The sequence below is a fragment of the Bufo bufo genome, chromosome 2, assembly GCF_905171765.1.
Source record: "Bufo bufo chromosome 2, aBufBuf1.1, whole genome shotgun sequence".
In the NCBI taxonomy this organism is placed as follows: Eukaryota; Metazoa; Chordata; class Amphibia; order Anura; family Bufonidae; genus Bufo; species Bufo bufo.
Genome location: NC_053390.1, coordinates 434,455,077 through 434,473,259, shown reverse-complemented (window position 1 = coordinate 434,473,259; position 18,183 = coordinate 434,455,077). Strand labels below are relative to the sequence as shown.

Below are 18,183 nucleotides of genomic sequence, written 5' to 3'. Positions count from 1 at the left end.
ATTTTGATTTTTTTCAAAAGTTTTGATTTTTTTAACCCCTTAAGGACCGTACCGGTACGCCCTATTTCCCGAATCCTTAAGGACTCAGGGCGTACCGGTACGTCCTAAGTTTAAATCGCGATTGCGGCGCCGCAGGGGTTAATCTGAACAGGATGCCGGCTGAAATCATTCAGCCGGCATCCTGTCACAATGCCAGGGGGGGTCATGTGACCCCCCCCCCCGTGTCGGCGATCGCAGCAAACCGCAGGTCAATTCAGACCGCTGTATGGAAAAGGTTAGCAGTCAGGGAGCTCCCTCCCTCTCCCATCGGGGGCTGCTCTGTATTTGCAGCCCCCAGACAGGATGGGGTGACAGAGGGAGGGAGCCCCCCTCCTTATCCTTCCCCGTCTGCTCAGTTGTGGCCACAACCGAGCAGACGGGGAAGGTTCCCATGGCAACATGACGCCTTCTCAGGCATCCTGCTGTCCATGGTGCTGAACAGATCTGTGCTAAAGGCATAGATCTGTTCAGACAAAGTGTAAGTAAAAGAAAGTACAATACACTATATAGTGTACTGTAGTGTATTATACAGACATCAGACCCACTGGATCTTCAAGAACCAAGTTGGTCTGGGTCAAAAAAAAGTAAAAAAAGTAAAGATAAAAAAAACACATTTATCACTGAATAAAAATTAAAAAAATAAAATACACTACACATATTAGGTATCGCCGCGTCCGTAACGACCTGATCTATAAAACGGTCATGTAACTTTCCCCGCATGGTGAACGCCATAAAAATAAAAAAATAAAAACTATGAGAAAATTGAAATTTTGCCCACCTTACTTCCCAAAAAAGGTAATAAAAGTGATCAAAAAGTCACATGTACGCCAAAATAGTACCAATCAAACCGTCATCTCATCCCGCAAAAATCATACCCTACCCAAGATAATCGCCCAAAAACTGAAAAAACTATGGCTCTTAGACTATGGAAACACTAAAACATGATTTTTTTTGTTTCAAAAATGAAATCATTGTGTAAAACTTACATAACTAAAAAAATTGTATACATATTAGGTATCGCCGCGTCCGTATCGACCGGCTCTATAAAAATATCATATGACCTAACCCCTCAGGTGACCACCGTAAAAAAATAAAAATGGTGTAAAAAAAGCCATTTTTTGTCATCTTACGTCACAAAAAGTGTAATAGCAAGCGATCAAAAAGTCATATGCACCCCAAAATAGTGCCAATCAAACCGTCATCTCATCCCACAAAAAATGAGACCCTACCTAAGATAATCGCCCAAAAACTGAAAAAACTATGGCTCTCAGACTATGGAGACACTAAAACATTATTTTTTTTGTTTCAAAAATGAAATCATTGTGTAAAACTTACATAACTAAAAAAATTGTATACATATTAGGTATCGCCGCGTCCGTGACAACCTGCTCTATAAAAATACCACATGATCTAACCTGTCAGATGACTGTTGTAAATAACAAAAAAAAAAACGGTGCCAAAAAAGCTATTTCTTGTTATCTTGCCTCACAAAAAGTGTAATATAGAGCAATCAAAAATCATATGTACCTTAAACTAGTACCAACAAAACTTCCACCCTATCCCGTAGTTTCTAAAATGGGATTCACTTTTTTGGAGTTTCTACTCTAGGGGTGCATCAGGGGGACTTCAAATGGGACATGGTGTAAAAAAAAAAAACAGTCCAGCAAAATCTGCCTTCCAAAAACCGTATGGCATTCCTTTCTTTCTGCGCCCTGCCGTGTGCCTGTACAGCAGTTTACGACCACATATGGGGTATTTCTGTAAACTACAGAATCAGGGCCATAAATAATGAGTTTTCTTTGGCTGTTAGCCCTTGCTTTGTAACTGGAAAAAAAAATATTAAAATGGAAAATCTGCCAAAAAAGTGAAATTTTGAAATTGTATCTCTATTTTCCATTAAATCTTGTGCAACACCTAAAGGGTTTACAAAGTTTGTAAAATCAGTTTTGAATACCTTAAGGGGTGTAGTTTCTTAGATGGGGTCACTTTTATGGAGTTTCTACTCTAGGGTTGCATCAGGGGGGCTTCAAATGGGACATGGTGTCAAAAAAAACAGTCCAGCAAAATCTGCCTTCTAAAAACCATACGGCGCGCCTTTCCCTCTACGCCCTACTGTGTGCCCGTACAGTAGTTTACGGCCACATATGGGGTGTTTCTGCAAACTACAGAATCGGGGCAATAAATATAGCATTTAGTTTGGCTATTAAGGGCTCTTTCACACCTGCGTTCTTGTCTTCCGGCATAGAGTTCCCTCATCGGGGCTCTATGCCGGAAGAATCCTGATCAGGATTATCCCAATGCATTCTGAATGGAGTCAAATCCGTTCAGGATGCATCAGAATGTCTTCAGTTCCGGAACGTTTTTTGGCCGGAGAAAATACCGCAGCATGCTGCGCTTTTTGCTCCGGCCAAAAATCCGGAACACTTGCCGCAATGCCGGATCCGGAATTAATGCCCATTGAAAGGCATTGATCCGGATCCGGCCTTAAGCTAAACGTCGTTTCGGCGCATTGCCGGAGCCGACATTTAGCTTTATCTGAATGGTTACCTGGCAGCCATGGTAAAGTGTAGCGGGGAGCAGCATACTTACCGTCTGTGCGGCTCCCGGGGCGCTCCAGAGTGACGTCAGGGCGCCCCAAGCGCATGGATCATGTGATCGCATTGGACACGTCATCCATGCGCATGGGGCGCCCCGGGAGCCGCACGGACTGTAAGTATACCGCTCCCCCGCTCCCCACTACTACTATGGCAACCAGGACTTTAATAGCATCCTGGCTGCCATAGTAACACTGAAAGCATTTTGAAGACGTCTTCAAATGCTTTCAGTACACTTGCGTTTTTCCGGATCCGGAGTGTAATTCCGGCAAGTGGAGTACATGCCGGATCCGGACAACGCAAGTGTGAAAGAGCCCTTACCCTGCTTTGTTACTGGAAAAAATTGATTAAAATGGAAAATTTGCCAAAAAATCGAAATTCTGAAATTTTATCACCATTTGCCATTAACTCTTGTGGAACACCTAAAGGGTTAACAAAGTTTGTAAAATCTGTTTTGAATACCTTGAGGGGTGTAGTTTATAGAATGGGGTCATTTTTGGGTGGTTTCTATTATGTAAGCCTCGCAAAGTGACTTCAGACCTGAACTGGTTCCTAAAAATTGGGTTTTTGAAAATTTCTGAAAAATTTCAAAATTTGCTTCTAAACCTTGTAACATCCCCAAAAAATAAAATATCATTCCCAAAATGATCCAAACATGATGTAGACATATGGGGAATGTAAAGTAATAACTATTTTTGGAAGTATTACTATGTATTATAGAAGTAGAGAAATTGAAATTTGCAATTTTTTTAAAATTTGGGGTAAATTTGGTATTTTTTTATAAATAAAATTTTAAAAAAATTACTTCATTTTACCCGTGTCATGAAGTACAATATGTGACGAAAAAACATTCTCAGAATGGCCTGGATAAGTCAAAGCGTTTTAAAGTTATCAGCACTTAAAGTGACACTGGTCAGATTTACAAAAAATGGCCAAGTCCTTAAGGTGAAATAGGGCTGAGTCCTTAAGGGGTTAAAAGCAATAATAAAAAAAAAACTATACATGTTTGGTATTGCCACATTCGAATTGAGCTGCAGAATAAGGACGTCATGTCAATTTTTAGCGCACAATGAACGTCGTGATGTCAAAACCCCAAAAACCTTGGCTGAATTGTGATTGTTTTTTTTCCCAATAAACCCACAATTTTGTTCCCATTTTCGAATAACAGACATGGTAAATGATATGGTTCCCCTAAAAAAATACAACTTATCCCGCAAAAAAATAAGCTCTCATATGTCTATATGAACGGAAAATTTAAAAAGCTAATGGAAAATAGGGAGGAAAAAATGAAAATGCAAAACCAAAAATGGGACTGGTACTTAAGGGGTTAAAAACTAGGTTACATTCTAGATCAGACCTGGGCAAACTACGGCCCGCGGGCCGTATACGGCCCGGCGGACCTTTTAATCCGGCCCCCGGCATTTTTGTTGCCGCCGCCGCCGCCGGCCCTGTAACAGCACGGAGTCACTGTCCGGAGTGAGGAGGGGGCGGGGCCCGCGGCCGCTCTGCGCTCCGCTCTGCTGCCTGGCCTGCCTGTCTCTTTAACAGAGCAGACCAGTGGCTGCTGGAGCGTGATGCAGCTGCCGCACAGGCAGAAAGAGGAAGGAGGCGGAGCCCCAGCCAGCAGCCACAGCCAAAGCCAAGCAACTAACAGAACTTACAGGTATTTGGTGGGGGTGGGGGGGGCTCATATAGGACAGGGGGACAGTGTGTGCTTTCCTGCCTGCTACTACATCACCCCCCCCCCCCCCCCCAGGGATTGTGGGGGTCATTAAGGGTTGGACTTGCTGCTGATGTTGAGTGTGCCAGTGTGTGTGTGTCCGTCCCTGTGTGTGTGTGTCTGTCCCTTTGTGTGTGTGTGTGTGTGTGTCCGTCCCTGTGTGTGTGTCTGTCCCTTTGTGTGTGTGTGTCTATCCCTGTGTGTGTGTGTTTGTCCCTTTGTGTGTGTGTGTGTGTGTCCATCCCTGTGTGTGTGTGTTTGTCCCTTTGTGTGTGTGTCCCCGTCCCTGTGTGTGTCCGTCCGTGTGTGTCTGTCCCTTTGTGTGTGTCCGTCCCTTTGTGTGTGTGTGAGTGTGTCTGTCCCTTTGTGTGTGTCCCCGTCCCTGTGTGTATGTCTCTCCCTGTGTGTATCACCTTGCCCACAGTGTTCCTATGTCTTGACGCAGCTGCTTCAGAACGTTCTGTGCGGGGAAGAAGATGGAAGAGGAGGCAGCGCCAGCATGGAGTCTGTGCGATAGACACAGGGAGGCACACTAAGGACGAAGGTAACACTTCCACATGATCTACACTAGTGTTATCTGTGGTTTTACATAGGACTGCAGGTAACACTACTACATTATTTAGCACTAGTGTTATCTGTGGTTTTACATAGGACTGCAGGTAACACTACCACAAGGTTAGCTCACACAGGGCGCCTGAACACCTAAGGCCGGCCCTGGCTGCGCACCCCAGCGCCAAGGGATGACGTCACTGATGTAATATGCCTCTTATATGTGGAGAGCGGTGATGTCACAGATGTAATATATTACTTATAAGTGATATATTACATCAGTGACATCACCACTCTCCACACATAAGTAATATATTACATCAGTGACATCACTGCTGTCCACATATACCGGTAAGTAATACATTACATCAGTGACATCACCGCTCATCACATATATGTGGAGAGCGGTGATGTCACTGATGTAATATATCGCCTATATGTGGACAGCGGTGATGTCACTGATGTAATATAACATTATATGTGGAGAGCGGTGATGTCACTGATGTAAAATATCACTTATATGTGGAGAGCGGTGATGTCACTGATGTAATATAACATTCTATGTGGAGAGTGTTCATGTCACTGATGCAATACAGCGCTCCAGATGGCGACCAAAATGGTCGCCAATGCGCCTTAAAATTTGCAGATGGCGACAAGACTTGTCATAGGCTACAGGCCTGAGGTCTATTTGGTAGTGAAATCCCAGCGCAGGCAGGCATGATGATGTCATCACGCCCGCCTGTGCCAGGACGCGGTGATTTTATGCAGTATTGAGTTTAGCCTTTTGGCCCGGCCCTCCAAAATATTTTCAGTTTCTCATGTGGCCCCATCGAAAAAATAATTGCCCACCCCTGTTCTAGATCCTACATGGAAGTTTCCTGGTGGGCTGATGCCTAGAGGGGCCGCCGGTTGAGAAGAGAGCAATCTGATGACCTCAGCATTAATTAAAGGGGTTGTCTGATCTGTTTAGGAGATAGGTGCAGAGCCCAGCGGTGATGAGACAACCCCTTTAATGCCAGGAGCATCTGGTACTGCACCTGGCTGGCAGAAGAAAGTGCCCTCCCCAGCAGTGATAGAGATGAATGCTATGGCAGTATTGTGTGCTGCACTATAGTACTGCTGGACCCGCCTACTTATATTGGCTCAGCACCAACATGGGACCACTTTGGAGACTGTTTCAGGGGCCCCTTTAAGTTCCCTATACTGTATTCAGCTCTTGCTGAAATGTAGGCGACAGCTGCTATCCTGGGACTTCAGCAACAGGTTCCTTTCCTGAGGTAAAAATGTCTCCGTGTTTCTGGAAAGTTCTGCCCTGGAGCGCACTATGCAGCCGGGAACATGCATGAGCTGTGCAAAGTGCCAACGGGGCCGGTAGAAGAGACGCATCTCCCAAACTCCATAGCAGCAGCCATGCGCCCTGTACCATATACACTACACACGTCACGTAATGCTACAGGGTGCCACCCATTTCTGTCACCTTTCACCCTGTTTCTTATACCCTCTGTTCACCCTTCTCCCATCCCCCCAAAATAGCAGCCACATGGGATTAATAACCCCACCCCCTTATTTCAGAATTGGTTTATTCTTACGTCAATCATCTTTTAAACTCCAGCCTCCTAGCCCCGCCACACATGGTTGCGCCCCGTCGATTTTCATTGGTTTACGGTCCTGTCATTCTGATTTTACAAACCAATTGTCTTAGCTTAGCCACAAGGCAACAGTGTGCAGGGCGTGTCCCGGGCTACTCAGCCTGTGCTACGGTGGCCTGCAGAGAACGCTTTTTAGAAGCGGGTTTCCGAGGACTAGCTAACAGGTGAGTGTGTCACCTGCTGGCAGGCGTATGTTCCCACTGTTTGTTTGTGCCCTGGCCAGTGGCATGCTGTGCCAGCCTCCATTTAAGTTTGTCTGTGCGCCCTGTCATGTTTCGGTTGGCACTGCCACCTCCCCTTCACAACATTTGTTTCTTCCATACTATTGGTTCTGGAGGTGTTGGTATTCACGTGCCCGGGAGAGTTGTTGCATTCACTAGCCCTCAATGTATAGAAATTTAGGACGTAGCTGTATACCCAGCGTGTGTTGCCAGTTTGCTGGGGCTGACACTGACATCACATGCTGCCTACTGGCAGATAAACACTTGCGATCACAGGATTATCCCGGATTACAAGACCCAGAGCCATATTAACCCTTGAAACTCACAGCAAATCCTCCAGCTCAACCTGTGAGATTAGGATTTGACCTATAAGAAAGAGATTATTGTACATGCTCACTAGGATTGCAGGCGGTATACACTATGCCAAGGACTTTACTGCTCTTTCCTATGGATTATGGTGAATTTCTTTGGTATCAAGTCTCATTCAGCTCTGCATTGCCCTTCTGCCCAGGGGTGCATGGGTATAACTGACGGGCTGGAGTTCTCACCTGTACAAGGACAGGAGTGGATGGGTATAACTGACGGGCTGGAGTTCTCACCTGTACAAGGACAGGAGTGGATGGGTATAACTGGCAGGCTGGAGGTCTCACCGGCACAAGGACAGGGGTGGATGGGTATAACTGGCAGGCTGGAGGTCTCACCGGCACAAGGACAGGGGTGGATGGGTATAACTGGCAGGCTGGAGGTCTCACCGGCACAAGGACAGGGGTGGATGGGTATAACTGGCAGGCTGGAGGTCTCACCGGCACAAGGACAGGGGTGGATGGGTATAACTGGCAGGCTGGAGTTCTCACCGGCACAAGGACAGGGGTGGATGGGTATAACTGGCAGGCTGGAGGTCTCACCTGTACAAGGACAGGGGTGGATGGGTATAACTGGCAGGCTGGAGGTCTCACCGGCACAAGGACAGGGGTGGATGGGTATAACTGGCAGGCTGGAGTTCTCACCGGCACAAGGACAGGGGTGGATGGGTATAACTGGCAGGCTGGAGGTCTCACCTGTACAAGGACAGGGGTGGACGGGTATAACTGGCAGGCTGGAGGTCTCACCGGCACAAGGATAGGGGTGGATGGGTATAACTGGCAGACTGGAGGTCTCACCTGTACAAGGATAGGGGTGGATGGGTATAACTTGCAGGCTGGAGGTTGCACCGGCACAAGGACAGGGGTGAACGGGTATAACTGGCAGGCTGGAGAACTCGCCTGCTTGCTGCTTTTTCTAATGTCTCTTCATATTCTCATAACGGATACAATCCATTTATTTTCATGACCCAAGTTCTGAGTTATGTTCATGGGCATATTTACCCCAAAAAATCTTTATACCGAAATGCAGTCAAGAACCTCAATATACCTTTACAACCTTAGCAGTGATGTGAAGAAATGCCGTTTTAACCATAAAGATGAAGGGAGTGGTAGTTCACGTTCCTGACCTGCTGCTTCATTCACTGGGTCCCTGCTCTTGTTATCAGTGGGGGTCCCAGTGGTTGGACCCTCACGTTCTAATAATTATTCCCTATCTTCTCGATAGTAGATAACCTGTGATGACTGGGATACCCTTTAAAGGGGCATCTGTCAGCAGATTTGTAGCTATGAAACTGGCTGACTAGGCAGTGAAAATGTTATTACTCCTAGCCCTGTCAATCAAAATGCAGAGGTTGTAGCGGAGCCTCTAGGACATGGATCAGCAACCTCCGGCACTCCAGCTGTTCTGAAACTACAACTCCCAGAATCCTCATTTCACTTCTATGGTAGTTACAAGAACAGCCAAGTAACTGTGCATGCTGGGAGTTGTAGTTTCACAACAGCTGGAGTGCCAGAGGTTGCTGATTCCTGCTCTGGGAGTGAGGCCAGGGCGACACTGGTCACGGCCAGGATCGCTGAGTAGCGGTGATTCCATAGAAACGGGTTAACTGCGACAGACACAAGAAATCCAGCCATGTTGCGGCAATCCCATTAATTTCCATGGGATCACCGCTACTCAGTGATCCTGGCCGTGACCAGTGTCGCCGTGTAGCAATAGCCTAATGGCAACACCCCCGTTGCTCCTAGTGCCTCATTTGCATACATTAAAACATCATTTTTCTCAGCAATGCGGACACCTATGAACATGGGACCAACACAGATGCCTTCAGCTGCCAAATGCAGCTGTATGTAGCTGGTTAGCCAGTGTCATAGGAACCAACCTGCTGAATAGGGGTTGTGCAAGAATGGGTGGGGGTTTTGCCCCCTCCACCCCCCTCGCTTCAGACAAGCGAGTGTCACGCTCCAGACTCGCAGAGCAGCACCCGTCCTGAACTCCCAGCACTGACGGAGTGACACAGCATTATATTGATTTATGATGCTATGTAACCCTTACAGTTCTGGAATGTATTGGATAACACTGACATAATGTTGTCAGTGTTATCCAATACATTCCTCAACTCTACATAGCATCATAAATCAATATAATGCTGTGTCACTCCGTCAGTGCTGGGAGTTCAGGACGGGTGCTGCTCTGCGAGTCTGGAGCGTGACGCTCGCTTGTCTGTAAGGGGCCCAAAGGAAAGCTTACTTATCTGCTTCACGCTCCTTCTCCTCCTAGCCTGGGACGCTCCGCTGGGCTACCTTGCTGTAAATATCTGGTCTGACATGGCTCCCTTACGTCATGACAAATGGTCACATGAAACAAGGGGATCCCGTCTCCACCAGGGCCAGTGATTGGCTGCTGCAATGTCAGACTATATATTTACAGTGACAGAGCCCAGGCCTTCAAAAGAGAGAGAGAGAGAGAGAGAGAGGGGGGAGCCAGCACCCCCTCCTTCCCCGATCTTAGCTCTTATACACTTGCAGTAAACTTTCAGCTTCCAGCACCCTGAAAAATCCCTGTAGATAACTGTGGATTGCACATTGTCACCTACTTTCTTTTCTCAGTGACATTGTAAACCGTTAGAGGGTTTCCTGTGGCACAAGTAGGGTGCAGTATGCATTCCTCTAAAATGGCACAGTGCCCTGCTGGCAGTGAGCACATACTGATCCTGCAGGATCAGTTTCATCCACGCTTGCTGTAGGTGACCGTCATGGTCCTGTTAAAAGTTCTGCAAGACAACTGATTCCTTGAGGATAATTATAAGAAAATGTCAGACACCTAATCAGAAATGTGGATTAATTCTTACAAATCAGCAGGTAATGCGCATTATGCGGAATTTGCGGTAATTTTCCGTTCCTGTTCTGGAGTTCAGTGGTATAAAGTTTTGGCTTTATTGCCGGAACTGGGTGCCAAGTTTAGAAATAGTCAGTGGTGCGGTTCAATAAGAACTGTGGCACACACCGTATTGCCCGGTCACACCTAGCATGGGACAGGTCTGTGGCTTTTAATAATGTCACTGCAAGTGACAAAATATCAAACAGGTTGTACTTTGCGTTATACTTATCCTTGTGTAGGACCATTGCCAGTTTTTTTTTCCAGTCGATCACAGAATGTGATAGTTTATACTTATCAGGTGACGTTTCATCCCTTTTAGAAGCTCTGAGCACCAGTGCTAGTTTATTGTCATGTTAAAGGGATTCTGTCACCACATACCTCCAAAATAAGAGACCACTGTTAGATCCGTTACGATATCTTGATCCATACGTTTTTGTCCCCTACCCAATCGATGCTTCCATTACTGAAAAATGCTGCTTTCTCATCCGTATCATTGGGGGACACAGTCTTGACCTTGGGTATAGCTGTTGCCTCTAGGAGGCGACACTAAGCAAAAAAAAGTGTTAGCTCCTCCTCTCAGCTATATCCCTCCTGCAGACACTGAGCTAATCAGTTTTAGCTTAGTGTCCATAGGAGGCAGACCTTGCTGCTTTGCAGGTCTGCTGAATTTTTTCTTTTCATTCTTTAACATTTTTCTCTTTTTCTTTCCTTTAGCTGGGCTGAGGGCAGTCTCCAAGCTGCCTGCGTTCCCACCCAGGAGATGGGAGTCCAGGGGGTCCCCAAGCCCGCTGCACGTTCCCGGTCTCCAGAAGGCAAGGAGGACCAGAGGTTCCTGTAAAAACCTCTGTTTCCCGACAGCTTTCGGGTCACCAGGTCTGGTCTCTGCCAAAGTCCCCTCTGTTACCGGTGTAGCTACCCTCACCAAGGGGTAACACACCAAAGCTGGTGACCCGGCTGGAGCCAGGGGGGCAGAAAACGCCAGACGGGTGAGTATTCTCTCAGTCCCCAAGGCCCCCATTCCTCCTCAGGTTTTTCCATGTAAATATCCCCCATGGAGGCCTGCTTACCTCCACCCGAGGCCTCAGTTTCGGCAGGTGTCCCCTTCTGGGGCGGGGGACGACGACGACACACTTCTGCTTATTCCCAGACTTTCTATAATAGCTCAGTGTGTTATTAGGTTGTTTCCTAAGAAAAATGCCCTAATAATCTGGTGATTAACCTACATGTGCATTTGGAAGCTAAGCATGATCCAACCTGGTGTAGTAATTGCTCTAGCCCCACCAGTTGCCGATAAGCTCCGCCCCTGCCTTCTGCTTAACCCCTTCCTTGCCTCAGTGCTACTGTGCTGAGGAAAGTGCTTCTGGGCTCTCTGCTGAGGCTTGCAGTGCTGGTTATTAGTACAGATGGATGTGGGTGCAGTTCCCTTAGTTCTATTTGGTTAGAATTGAGCTGTATTTCTGTTCATCGTCCCCCTTCTAGGGGTGGAACCTTCTTGCTAGTTGTAGCTGTGATTGTGCCTACATTTCCTGATCATAGGTGGCACTGTGATCATGTTCTGCCATCACCAGGTGTGATAGATCCTCCAGGCCTTATATGTATGGGTTTGCTCACTTTGCGTGGGTATTAGTACGGCTTTCGGTGCATGGTATAACCTGCCGATTTCTATGGCGCAGGCTTCGAGCCTTTAAAGGTAGTGCATTGCCTCTACCTTCTACTACGGTGACAGCATCAGCGTTGCCTCCGTGTGCTTTTGGGTATGCACTTATTCAGTTTGCATATGTTCATTGTTTGCATGGCTCCCCTACCCGTGTAGAGCAGTCATACTGTCCTTGTTGTCACCCCTAGATACTGGTTACCTTCTGAGACGCATCAGCCTTTTCTACTTCTCCTCTTTCGCAGGGTGAGTAGTTGCACTTTCTCCACATACTGTTACTGCCTGCTTGGCTAGTGTTCATAGCCATTGGGGGCTCGTATGCCCCCTTTCTGCTGTGGGATGCCTGCGCTGGTGGTGTTGGTCCAGGTTCTCTAGCCCTGACTTGTTCGTCATGGTCCCACTGGTGTTTGGGGTCTCTGCCAGGCATCCCTACTTCCTCCCCCATGGGGGGCAAGTTTTGTCACATCTGCAGTACTTTGGCCCTTGATATCTAGACCTCATTCTTTTTCAGTGGAATTTGGCTTCCCTTTCTGCAGGGGAGGGGGGTGCACGCTGCGCCCCCTTACCGGCTTCTGTTGAATCCTTGGGACCTTAACCCCTTAGTGATCACCCATACGCCTTTTTACGGCAGTCAATAAGGGGCCCCCCCAAAACGGTGCCATCTACAAATCACCCCCCCAAAACAGTGCCATCCACAGATCACCCCCCCAAAACAGTGCCATCCACAGATCGCCCCCCATAACAGTGCCATCCACAGATTGCCCCCCATAACAGTGCTATCCACAGATCGCCCCCCATAACAGTGCCATCCACAGATCGCCCCCCATAACAGTGCCATCCACAGATCGCCCCCCATAACAGTGCCATCCACAGATCGCCCCCCATAACAGTGCCATCCACAGATCGCCCCCCATAACAGTGCCATCCACAGATCGCCCCCCATAACTGTGCCATCCACAGATCGCCCCCCATAACAGTGCCATCCACAGGTCGCCCCCCATAACAGTGCCATCCACAGGTCGCCCCCCATAACAGTGCCATCCACAGGTCGCCCCCCATAACAGTGCCATCCACAGGTCGCCCCCCATAACAGTGCCATCCACAGGTCGCCCCCCATAACAGTGCCATCCACAGGTCGCCCCCCATAACAGTGCCATCCACAGGTCGCCCCCCATAACAGTGCCATCCACAGGTCGCCCCCCCATAACAGTGCCATCCACAGGTCGCCCCCCATAACAGTGCCATCCACAGGTCGCCCCCCATAACAGTGCCATCCACAGGTCGCCCCCCATAACAGTGCCATCCACAGGTCGCCCCCCATAACAGTGCCATCCACAGGTCGCCCCCCATAACAGTGCCATCCACAGGACGCCCCCCATAACAGTGCCATCCACAGGTCGCCCCCCATAACAGTGCCATCCACAGGTCGCCCCCCATAACAGTGCCATCCACAGGTCGCCCCCCATAACAGTGCCATCCACAGACCACCATTAGTTCAAAACCCACCAAAAGCACACCTTTTGGTTAAAAATATTTTTTTCTTATTTTCCTCCTCAAAAACCTAGGTGCACCTTATGGGCCGGTGTGTCTTATAGGGCGAAAAATACGGTAATGCATTATAGAGATAATGCATTACATTTTAAAAGCAATCAAAATACTGTATATTATAGTCCCCTTGTGGGACTATTAAGTAGTAAAAAAAAAATAGAAAAAAAATACACATTTATTAAATAAAAAAAATTCCATAAAATAAAAAAATATGCAAAAAGAAAATATCCCCCATATGTTTGGTATTTCCGCGTCTGTAACGACCCGGACTACATAAATATTACATAAATTATCCCCTATGGTGAACGCCATAAAAAAAGACAGAATTTCTAATTTATTCTTAGTTTCCACTGAAAAAAACGTAATAAGCGATCAAAAAGCGGCATTTACTCCAAAATGATACCAATGAAAAATACAAGTCGTCCCCCAAAAATCAAGCCCTCACACAACTCCATAGTAAAAATTAAATAAAAAAGTTATGGGTCTTGTGAAGTGGCAATGCAAAATCATTTTTTTGGTTAATAAAAGGGGGTTTATTGCAAAAAAAAGTAGTAAAACGTAAAAAAAAATTATAAGTATTTAGTATCATTGTAATCCTACTGACCCAGAGAATAAAGATATTTTTATTTGTACCGAAAAATGAACGCCGTAAAATTTATAATGTAAAAACGCAGTGGCTGTATTGCTATTTTTCCCCATCTCCCTCCCAGAAAGAGTTAATAAAAGTTAATCAGAAAGTTGTGTACCCCAAAATGGCGCCATTGAAAACTACAACTTGTCCCATAAAAAACAAGCCGTCATAAAGCTATATAGACGAAAAAATATAAAAGTTATAGCTCTTGGAAGGAGACCATGAAAAAAGGAAGAAAAACGCTTGGTCATAAAGGCCCAAATAGGCTGGTCACTAAGGAGTTAATCTGGTGCTCAGTGCTCTCCAGTCCTCAGTTTGAGCCTTTGCAGCAGGTGTCCCTTCGCTTCCTGTCCTGCAAGGTGGCCTTTTTTGTTGGCAGTCTTTTCCATCCGTAGGGTGTCGGATCTACCGGCTCTTGCCTGTCGGTCGCCCTTCATCATCAGCGGGCATCTGGTTTGGATTTGCATCTATCTGTTTCAGACGTCCTCTTTCCGACGGACAGATTCATTATTCGTCATTCCGGAGGGACCGAGACGAGGGCTGGCTGTCGCCAAAGTTTCTATTTCCCGATGGATTTGTTTGGCTATTGTGGAAGCGTACCGCATCAGTAGACTGGCTCCACCCTCCTGGGTTACTGCTCATTTTGCTCGGGCAATGAGTGTGTACACCTTTGCATCTTCTGACACTTTTCTGGGGCGTAGAGTTTTGCAGAAAGCGGTCCTCGGATTGGCAGGATGGCTTCTTAGTTTTTGACCTACCCCGGGGACTGCTCTGGAACGTCCTAAGGTCAAGACTGTGTCCCCCAATGATACGGATGAGAAAACTAGATTTTTGTACTTACCATAAAATCTGTTTCTCTTCCGTTTATTGGGGGACGCAGCTCCTGCAAGGTGGCTTTTTTGGTGGCAGTTCAGTGTCTGCAGGAGAAACAGATTTTACGGTAAGTACAAAAATCTATTTTTTTTTTCTAATATGCAAATTAGCTGTTTGTGCAGTACGCCAGTCCTTCAGGGGGAGCGAGTGTGAGGTCACGGGGGTCAGTTAACAGACCGAGGGTTGCTCTTGGTACTCACAATTTGTAGAATACCCTGGGCAGGCGTACAGCAGTGATGGAGAGGCTGGCACATGGATCCTCTGGGGCACTCTCTGTATATAGAGACCAGGCCGGATGGTAGGTGAGGTGCCCTGGGTGTTGGAAGTTTAGCGTGCCAGTGGCAAGATCCCTTGCAGTTCGTGACGCCAGTGCCGGTAACGATGGCACACCGATTTCTTGGAGGAATAATTGAGGTACACATGATTGTAGTGAACCAGAACTCCTTTTTACTGAACAGTTCAACTATATACAGGCTTCAGACAGTTCCATATGAAGGATATTGGTATCAGGCAGGCTTTACATAAATGGCAGGTAGAATCTTAGCAAGATAACTCAGAGGGAATAAACTCACAGATCAGGCTGTACTTTCTGCAGAATCCTGTCTGACTTTCTCCAAGGCCCGGATGCCTAATAGCTGGCTTTATCCTTGGGTAGGGAAACCTTCCTTTGGTATAAATCCACTTGCTGTAAGTAACCTTCTGCCTTTCAGCTTTCTACTTTGCTGGATAATATTAGCACTGCTCTGTACTTGGCAAGGTGCAGGATAACTTCAGGAGGAAACCTCTTCTCCTAGCCCAGGTTCCTAACCTGCGTCTATCTAACTGCATGTTAGAAGCTGCTCTTCAGCTAACCTCTGGCTAAAGTGCACACTTGGCTTCTGACCACACACAACTCTCTCTGGACTGGACCTATCTATATATACTAGGGCAGTGATGGTGAACCTTTTAGAGACCGAGTGCCCAAACTGCAACCAAATACCCACTTATTTATCGCAAAGTGCCAACACGGCAATTTAACCTGAATACAATATAGTATATCTTTCATGTACTTTATCATATAGCTATAATAGCTTAATAGCCTACATTCAGTGTGCCGCCTGTGCTGTTCATAGTGCGTCCTGTGCTGATGAATTGCAGGAAAAGTCTAAAGCATATTGGTATGCTATAGACTTTTTCCAGGGCGTGGGTGCCCACAGAGAGGGCTCTGAGTGCCGCCTCTGGCACCCGTGCCATAGGTTCGCCATCACTGTACTAGGGGGTTCCCTAGCTCCCTCTACAGCTTGGGAGGAGAAACTACACCCCTAGCAGGCCTGGTACACAGGAATTAACATGGCATTACACATTACAATGCAATACAAAATACCATGACCATGTTCCACAGGAGGTGGAGAACAACATGACCCAATTGACCCTTGAGTAGTGCCCACCTTTACGTAGTGGGACACTACATTTGGTGCAGCTAGGGCATCATTGTTGCACCTCGCCTTACCTAAAGCTCCACTCCTTATAGCTGCCAGCCACCACCAGCTTTAAGTGACAAAGCCAGAAGGAGGTCTAACCTCACCTGGCCCCGTGTTACTGTGCATGTGCCATTGCTTTGGGGATTTGTGTATGCGCAGAACAGATGATTTCACCTCTGGAAAGCATCAGGGCTGTACTGCGTGTGTGCCAGCGCCCGAAGTGAAGACATGTGCAGTGCATCTCTACTGCCCGCCCCTGTCACCCAAAGCTGAGAGGCAGGGCTGGCAGTAATAAGGAGCATAGCTTTTGGTGCAGTGGGGTGCACATCTTCATTGCACCAAACAGCTCATATACATGACGCATTAGAAAAAAAAGCATTTTGCAGTAATTGATCGATCGGGAAGGGGACAAAAATGTTTAGATCGAGATACCATAATGGATCTAATGGTGTTCTTGCTTTTATATTGAGGTATGTGGTGACAGATTCCCTTTAAAGGTGTTGTCTGAGTTAGGTATCAAAATAATAGTAATAAAAAAGTTATGCTTGCCAGTGCAAAGTCCTCCGTTTCACTGTCGCTGCCTGGTCTTTCCTGCCAGGCTTTGTTTTCATGACTGCAGTGGTGATGTGCCAGTATACTGCACATGACCACTGCAGCCAGTGCAATCTGTAGGCATCAGGTTATTGAGCAGGTTGATATATGGCTTTATGGGAAAAGAGTTAGTAAAACTTTTAGACCATTTAGGCTACTTTCACACTTGCGGCAGTGTGATCCGGGGGGGCAGTTCCGTCGTCGGAACTGCCCGCCGGATCCGCCGATTTGGATGTGACTGAAAGCATTTGTGAGACTGATCCGGATGCGGATCCGTCTTACAAATGCATTGCAAGAACAGATCCGTCTCTCCACTTGTCATGTGGACAGACGGATCCGTCTTGTATTTTTTTTCACATTTTTACTGGTCTGCGCATGCGCAGGCCGGAAGGATGGATTCGGCATTCCGGTATTTTGAATGCCGGATCTGGCACTAATACATTCCTATGGGGAAAAATGCCGGATCCGGCATCCAGGCAAGTCTTCAGTTTTTTTCGCCGGAGATAAAACCGTAGCATGCTACGGTTTTATCTTTTGCCTGATCAGTCAAAACGACTGAACTGAAGACATCCTGATGCATCCTGAACGGATTACTCTCCATTCAGAATGCATGGGGATATACCTGATCAGTTCTTTTCCGGTATAGAGCCCCTGTGACGGAACTCTATGCCGGAAAAGAACAACGCAAGTGTGAAAGTACCCTTACACATTTAAATCTCTGCTTTTTCTGAGTTCAGTTGTACATGGGGACCGTCTTATCAGTGGCTTACATGTATCTATGTATACACACTTACACAGAGAATGCTATCAATCACTGATAATACCTGTCCCCATGTACAACTATCAGTGACTGACAGTTATATCTGTATACACACTTACACAGAAAATGCTATCAATCACTGATAACACCTCCCCTGTGTACAGCTATCAGTGACTGACAGCTATCTATGTATACACACTTACACAGAGAATGCTACTAATCACTTTCTAAGCAAGTGAACTCAGAAAGAGCAGAGATGTAAATGTATAATTTACAAATTTTACTGAAACTTTTCAAAACTATATATCAATCTACTCAGATCCTCCTGCACTATAACATGCTGCCTGCAGACTGTGTGACAGATTCTCTTTAACCTGAAGCTGCCCATAGACAATAGATTTTAGTTGGTGGGAATTGAGGACTGATTAACATTGGGGGTCTGATCTGAGGTCTGATGAAAAATACTTTTTTTCTTTATTTTCCTCCTCTAAAACCTAGTCCTGAAAACTACATCTCATCCTGCAAAAAATAAGCCAAATACCCGCTACATCAGTGGAAAAATGAATAAATTATAGTTCTTGAAAAGCAACAATTAAAAAAATACATATATATTATTTTTGAATGAGATGTGCTATTATTGTGCAAAAGTAGTAA

The 18,183-nt window shown here is 46.5% G+C and overlaps 1 protein-coding gene across 2 annotated transcripts in view; it reads left to right on the top strand.

Annotated features, from left to right (window-relative positions):
• Window positions 1–6,638: 6,638 nt before the first annotated feature.
• The window catches only part of SLC25A42 (solute carrier family 25 member 42), a 90,484-nt gene continuing 78,939 nt past the window's right edge, over window positions 6,639–18,183 (top strand). For both annotated transcript variants that reach the window (XM_040417420.1, XM_040417419.1), the window contains exon 1: window positions 6,639–6,721. The gene's annotated coding sequence lies outside the window, so the exon portion shown is untranslated. The remainder of the gene's footprint in view (window positions 6,722–18,183) is intronic.